Source organism: Mus pahari, chromosome 12 (assembly GCF_900095145.1).
Source record: "Mus pahari chromosome 12, PAHARI_EIJ_v1.1, whole genome shotgun sequence".
In the NCBI taxonomy this organism is placed as follows: Eukaryota; Metazoa; Chordata; class Mammalia; order Rodentia; family Muridae; genus Mus; species Mus pahari.
In genome coordinates, this window is record NC_034601.1 from 75,997,892 (window position 1) to 76,005,025 (window position 7,134).

Here is a 7,134-nt window from a genome sequence, read left to right on the forward strand (position 1 = left end):
CCAAGCCAGGAAATCTCTAGACTAGACACAGTGGTATAAATAAGATGTATACATGATTTCTTTGCGTTTTTGAGTTAGAACTCTAGCTCACAATGTCCTATAGATCACCCAGCATAGAACAACCTTCTCCTACTGCATTTGTGTTTATTTTCATTTTTCAATACTGCCTTCTCTAACTCTCCATATTTCAAACAACTAAATTATTGTATCAGAAAAATCGTCAGTTACTTTACTAATTTAAATGAAAATTTTTGTCAGTGTGCAGTCCCAGTTTGGTATCTGTTCCATAATAAAATGCCTGAGACTAGGTAATGTATAGTGAAAGGAAACTTACTTGGCTCACAGATGTTTAATGCTTGAGGTGAGCTCAGTCTCTACTCTTTTCTATAAAATGAGCATGTTGGATTTCTAGTTTCTCTAAATACTAAATTCCTCCTAAATCTTTATTGGCTTTTCTGGCTTCTCCAAGGTAAAAGAAAAAAGAAAAGTCGGAGCCCTGATTCAAGATGGCAGACTAGGCCACCCAGCGGGTTGTGTCTGAGATTCCGGTGCTGATGACTAATGCAGGACCTCCAGATCAGGAGTTGTGGGTGCAGCGACTAAAGAAAGAATATCAGTCCCTTATCCGGGATGTGGAGAACATCACAAATTTGGACTGGAGTCCAACAAGGAAGGGACTCGGTGGTTTGGAAAATGCTGGTGCATCCATGACTTCCTCAAATATGAGTTTGACATTGAGTTTGAAATTCCTATCACATATCCTACTACAGCTCCAGAAACTGCAGCCCGAGAGCTGGATGGGAAGAGAGCAAAGATGTACAGGGGTGGCAAAATATGTCTGATCATTTCAAACCTTTGTGGGCCAGGAATGTGCCCAAGTTTGGACTAGCTCACCTCCTGGCCCTGGGGCTGGGTCTTTGGCTGGCAGTGACTCAGAAAGGTGTGATCCAGCACAGAGAAAAATACAACCAATGAAGGACAAAGCTTCTGAGGTGGGACAGAGGGATTGTGACCATGCTCTATTCCTGTTTTCTCCTTTCTCATGACTCCTTCAAGGGTCACCTCTGGCTGTTACAAAGTAGCTGGAGGGACAAATAACAAAAAGTGGAACAAAAGGGCAAGGTCACAAAGTTTCTAAATTAACCCTGAACAGAGAGGTGAAAGATTTGGGCCTTGAAAAAGGCAATTTGTATCCTTTTTCTGAGCAGAGCCTTGGAGGCATTTTGGAGGCATGGGGTGTAACTGACACCATATAGCCTTTTGGTTTCTGGAGACAACCTGTCAATAAAAGCTGCTTCCCATGTTTCTTTTCTTTTTTTTTTTTTTTTTAATGAGTCAGCACACACCAGAATCAAAAACTGTTTCCATACAGCTACTCACAACAGCTCCAGTGTGGAGGTAGACTGGAGGCTGTCACCTGCTGAGTGGGATAAGGAAATGCAGTATACATGAATGATGAGGTACCATTTATTCATACAGAAGAATAAAATCTTATCATCTGCCAGAGGAAGTGGATGAAATTAGGAGCTATCAAGCTAGCTAGAATAAACCAGACGCAGATAGACACAGATAAAATGTCCTTTCCCATTTTTGGACATGACAACAGAAAAAAAGAAAACACTCATCCTTAAAGTAGAAGAGAGATCATTGGGGACTTTTAAGGAGTGTCAGCTGAGAGTTAGAGGGAAATAGAATAAATGATATATGGTGGTTATGATAATGCACGTTGTATGGATGTGTGGAAATATTTGTCTATTGGTGATTACAGTGAATATATGTTAACAGCAAAATAGATTGTCTGGGGAGAGAAGAAGCATTGGCAGCCCAGGTGAGGGAAATACCCTTTAAACCATATATGGGTAGTCATACACTGACTTACATGTATGACAGGCATTTTAGGTAGATAGTAGCATGACTGCTTGTGACTTTCCCAGACAAACTAGCTTTGTCATTACCCTCCTCACTCCTTCTCCAATCCCAAATTAAAACTCTCTCCATGTTTCCCATATCCATCTTCAGAACACCTTGTCCCTCCCCAACCCCCCTTTAATAGTCTGTTTTTCATTTCCTGGTTTTCTGCAGTCAGTCCAGGTTATGCACTCAGGTCTCCCAGTTTGGAGCTAGGGCCCTCAGATGAGTGAGAACATACAATGCTTGTCTTTCCTGGGTCTGGGTTCCCTCACTCAACATGATCTTTTCAGGCTCCATCCATTCACCTGCAAATTTCATGACTTCATTTTCGTTATAACTGAATAGTGTCTATGTGCCACAGTTTGGTTATCCAGTTGTCTGCTGAAGGACGTTTAGGCCATGTCTGATTCATAGCTACTCTGAGTAGAGCAGCAGTGAACATGATTGAACGAGTACCTGTGAAGTAGAACATGAAGTTCCCTAACACCAAGGACGAAACACCTTCTGCGGAGTTGTTTATCAGGTATGTCCAAGAGAGTCTCAAAACACTCTAGACTATTGCTGTCGACGTGTTTGCCACAAAGTGAAATATATAAGTCACCATTGCTAAAGACATCATGTACCTCACACAAAAGGCCCAGAGGCTCCTAGGCTGGTCTGATCTCAAAGTCTTCTCCCTGAGGTCTAGCTTTCATGGTACCAGAAGGCATCAGGTAAGCTTCCAATGGAGGGAACATCAAACAGCCTTACCCAACTATAATGCCTATGAACTACAACAATGAATGGCATGCAAGATAGCCCTAACAGTGCAATATAGCTTAAATACCTTGGTAATAACCAATAACTATATATATATATCAACAGATGAAGGACATTACACAAAACCACAACTAATCAAAATGCAGAGCGTGGAGTCCAGTCCCGAAAGATAGATTTACAATACGACTCCTGCACCAGGGCCCAGGGCTTATTGCAGGAGAGGCAGTGAGTGGCTTAGAAACAGAAACTTAAGAGACAGAGAAACCAGGAATTTGCTGTGAGTTGTGTCTCGTAGGAATGTCAGACGCTACATATAAAGTCTCACCAACATGACTGCCTAAACATGAGTGGAGGATGGATGACACCGACTGGCATGCTAACTAACATGGATGGAGGGAAGCTCATGAGGCCTCAAACTTAAAGAAAGAACTACAGGCACCTAAACAAAGCCTTCCCCAGGAAAAGTACACAACTTGGTTATTTAATGCCCAATGGTTAGCCACAAAAACTTGTGCATACAAGTAATATTATACAGACTAACACGTTGTATTTATCTGTTTAGGAATAAATATAAACATAAAATAAAGGTAATAACGATTAATTAAAAATAAGCCATGATTATGAAGACAGGTATGAGACATAGAGGGGTTTGAAACAGAAGCATAAGATGATGTAATTATAATCCAAACATATAAACACACACACACCCAATTTTAAGGCATAGTCTTCTTAAAGAAAAAAAAATCTACCCTTCATATTTGGATTTTGACAAAATTAGGCCTGACTCTCATTTTCTTGTGTAAGGTGAGATGCTTTTCATGTACTCTTCTATGTTGGTATTAATTTTTGTGAGCTCTTTATGAATAATATACTAGCCAGCTTGACAGATACAGTTATGTATTTGTTCTCACTTTTAAAATGAATGTGAGCTGACACAATCCATTTAACAAGTCCAACCTGGAATATCTTCCCCAATAGTCACACTTCAAATCTGTAATTTTTTCCAAAAACCACTAAGTCTAATACCTCAAATTCTGGATTTCAGCAATTTTTCTATCTCCAGCTATTCTGATATATATATATATATATATATATATATATATATATATATATATATCCACTAAATCTGTTAGTAATCTTTTCTTAGTTTAAAATCATCAGGAGCACTGCTCTGTCTTCCCATTGTAGGGTTCCTTGCCGTCAGACTAGAATTATCTGCAACTGTAGTCATGGTCCTCTCATCAACCACTTTTATCCAAAATGATTCAGCCTGTTCTCCTCTCAGCTCTGTGCTCTACAGTGAGGTGAACGGATGAGTCTTCAGCGCTCCTAAATGAGGCCGTGTCCCCCTAGACCAGCATGGCATGTGACCAGCTCACCTTGTGCTGCTATGGGCTCTCTGTGACCCTCACTTAAGAGCTGCTGTAAAGTTCTCATCCACAGAAATGTTAACAAATGCTACACATCATCCCTTCTGTTGTTTGTGCTCTATATAGTGCATCCTTTTCTTTTTCAAGATGCAGATTCGTACACTGGGGCATGATGCAGAGAGATGATGCGTACCTTGGGTGAATCCTGACTTTCATTTCTTTAGCATATTTTCTCATGCTCAACATCAGTTTTTTAACATACAAAACTCTGGATCTTCTTTTCTTTTCTTTTTTTTAATGTTTCTTCTAACTTATCATGATGCATTGTCAATATAGAGGTTAATAAAAATAACTGAGGTTTGCTCAACAAAGACACGTGTGAGAAGTGGTTGTTTACTTTAGTGATGTTTGTATCACTATTACACAACTGGGAATGCCCTGCCAGCCCAGTCATTGCTGTAGTTCACAGGGTTCATTGCCATAAGGCAGAGCTATTGGAACGTGCCCCAAATGGAAAGCTAACCAAATGCCTGTCCACGGTAAATGGACTGATAGATTAGGGTACACTTACACAAACTGCTACAGTAAAAAAAAAAGTACAGCAAGAATAAATAATATTAATTGCATACAGCAATATAAATGAATCATACAAACATAATTTAATAGAAAAGTTAAGTATTAAACTCTATAATTCCATTTCTATAAAGAACAATACAAGGGAAAGCAAAATGAGGGTGTCAGACGCCGGGTTCTCAAACACCATTGGAAATCAGCAGGTCTTCAAGTGGCAAAAGGGGTAGTGGCCATGTTCTCTGTGTGTGTGTGTGTGTGTGTGTGTGTGTGTGTGTGTGTGTGTGTACATCAGAGGTCACCATTATGTGTCTTCCTTAATTGTTCCCTAATTACTTTTGAGTTACTTATTTGCTTACCTACTTACTTACTTATTCACTTTACTCACTTACTTATTGATCTTGGAGTTGACTTATTCACTGTGATTGGCTGGCCAGGAACCCCAGAGATTCTCCTATCTCTGTATCCCAGGCACCTTACATATCTCCTCCTAAAAAGGCCTTCTGAAATCTGCTTTATCTCCTACAGAGGAGGCGCAAAAGATCAAAACTCCTTCAAGTGCCATTTCTTGCCAATTGCAGGTATTTTCTAACAGAACAACTCTACCATTCTCACTAACAACCAATATACCACTATCCCCTACTCACTGGTTACTTAGGAGCTGTTGATTGGAAAAAGGAAATAATTCTTTCTCTTCTACTTTCCCACATCCAAATGACAGACAAAGAAGAAGAAAGAAAAGGAGGGGGATGGAAGGAGGAGAGGGAGAAGAAGAAGGAGGAGGAGGAGGAGAGGAACGAAGAAGAAGAAGAAGAAGAAGAAGAAGAAGAAGAAGAAGAAGAAGAAGAAGAAGAAGAAGAAGAAGAAGAAGAAGAGGAAGAGGAAGAGGAAGAGGANGAGGAGGAGGAGGAGGAGGAGGAAACACTTAGAAGAAAATGTTGTGACTCTTCTTCTGTCCAGATTTAATTTCCCTGGGGAATAGTCAGGAAACTGCTGTGTGCAACCCATGCCTCCCTGTGTTGAAAAGCTTTCTATTTCTCAATGTTCTGTAAGCATAAGAAACATCCCTTCACTTGAAATTCCTCTGATTGATTCCAGGAGGGGCCACAAGGGCTGCATGCATTTTGTGTGTGAACATACACATTCACATGAGTTTGTACTCATATGTCTTCCTTACCCCTGCCCCTATAATGTACTTCCCTGTTTATATTTTATTTCTTTATTTTGAGATTATTCTGGTGAACTGATATGCAAAAATCTCAGTGCCACTTTGGATCTCAAAAGAGTTCAGTTAACTGCCACCGAAAAGATACTTGAGAGAGCATACACTAGCAGCTTGACAGAACACCTAAAAACTCTAGAACAAAGGAAGCAAATTCACCCAATAAGAGTAGACAGCAGAAAATAATCAAACTCGGGGCTAAAATCAACCAAGTGGAAACAAAAAGAACTATACAAAGAATCAACCAAACCAGGAGCTGGTTCTTTGAGAAAATCAACAAGATAGACCAACCCTTAGCCAGATTAACTAGAGGGCACAGGGACAGTATCCTGACTAACAAAGTCAGAAATGAAAAGGGAGACATAAAGACAGAACCTGAGGAAATAGAAAACATCGTATGATCCAACTACAAAAGGCTATACTCAACATAACTGGAAAACCTGGATGAAATGGACAACTTCCTAGACAGATACCAGGTACCAAAGTTAAAGCAGNATCAGATTAACTATCTAAACAGTCCCATATCCCCTAAAGAAATAGAAACAGTCATTAATAGTCTCCCAACCAAAAAAGCCCAGGACCAGATGGGTTTACTGCACAGTTCTATCAGACCTTCAAAGAAGACCAAATTCCAAATCTTTTCAAAATATTTCACAAAATAGAAACAGAAGGTACTCTACCCAATTCATTCTATGAAGCCACAATTACTCTGATACCTAAACCACACAAAGACCCAACAAAGAAAGAGAACTTCAAACCAATTTCCCTTATGAATATCGATGCAAAAGTACTCAATATAATTCTCGCAAAACCAAATCCAAGAACACATCAGAACAATCATCCATCATGAACAAGGAGGCTTCATCCCAGGGATACAGGGATGGTTTAATATACGGAAATCCATCAACGTAATCCACTATGTAAACAAACTCAAAGACAAAAACCACATGATCATCTCGTTAGATGCTGAAAAAGCATTTGACAAAATCCAACACCCATTCATGATAAAAGTCTGGGAAAGATCAGGAATTCAAGGCCCCTACCTAAACATAGTAAAAGCAATATATAGCAAACCAGTTGTCAATATCAAAATAAATGGAGAGTATCTTGAAGCAATCCCACTAAAATCAGGGACTAGAAAAGGCTGTCGATTCTCTCCCTACCTATTCAATATAGTACTTGAAGTCCTAGCCAAAGCAATTAGACAACAAAAGGAGATCAAGGGGATACAAATTGGAAAGGAAGAAGTCAAAATATCACTATATGCAGATGATATAATAGTATATATAAGTGACCCTAAAA

At 39.5% G+C, this 7,134-nt stretch overlaps 1 pseudogene; it reads left to right on the forward strand.

Annotated features, from left to right (window-relative positions):
• The first annotated feature begins 506 nt into the window (after positions 1–506).
• On the forward strand, positions 507–975 carry LOC110330158 (annotated as a pseudogene).
• Positions 976–7,134: the final 6,159 nt, after the last annotated feature.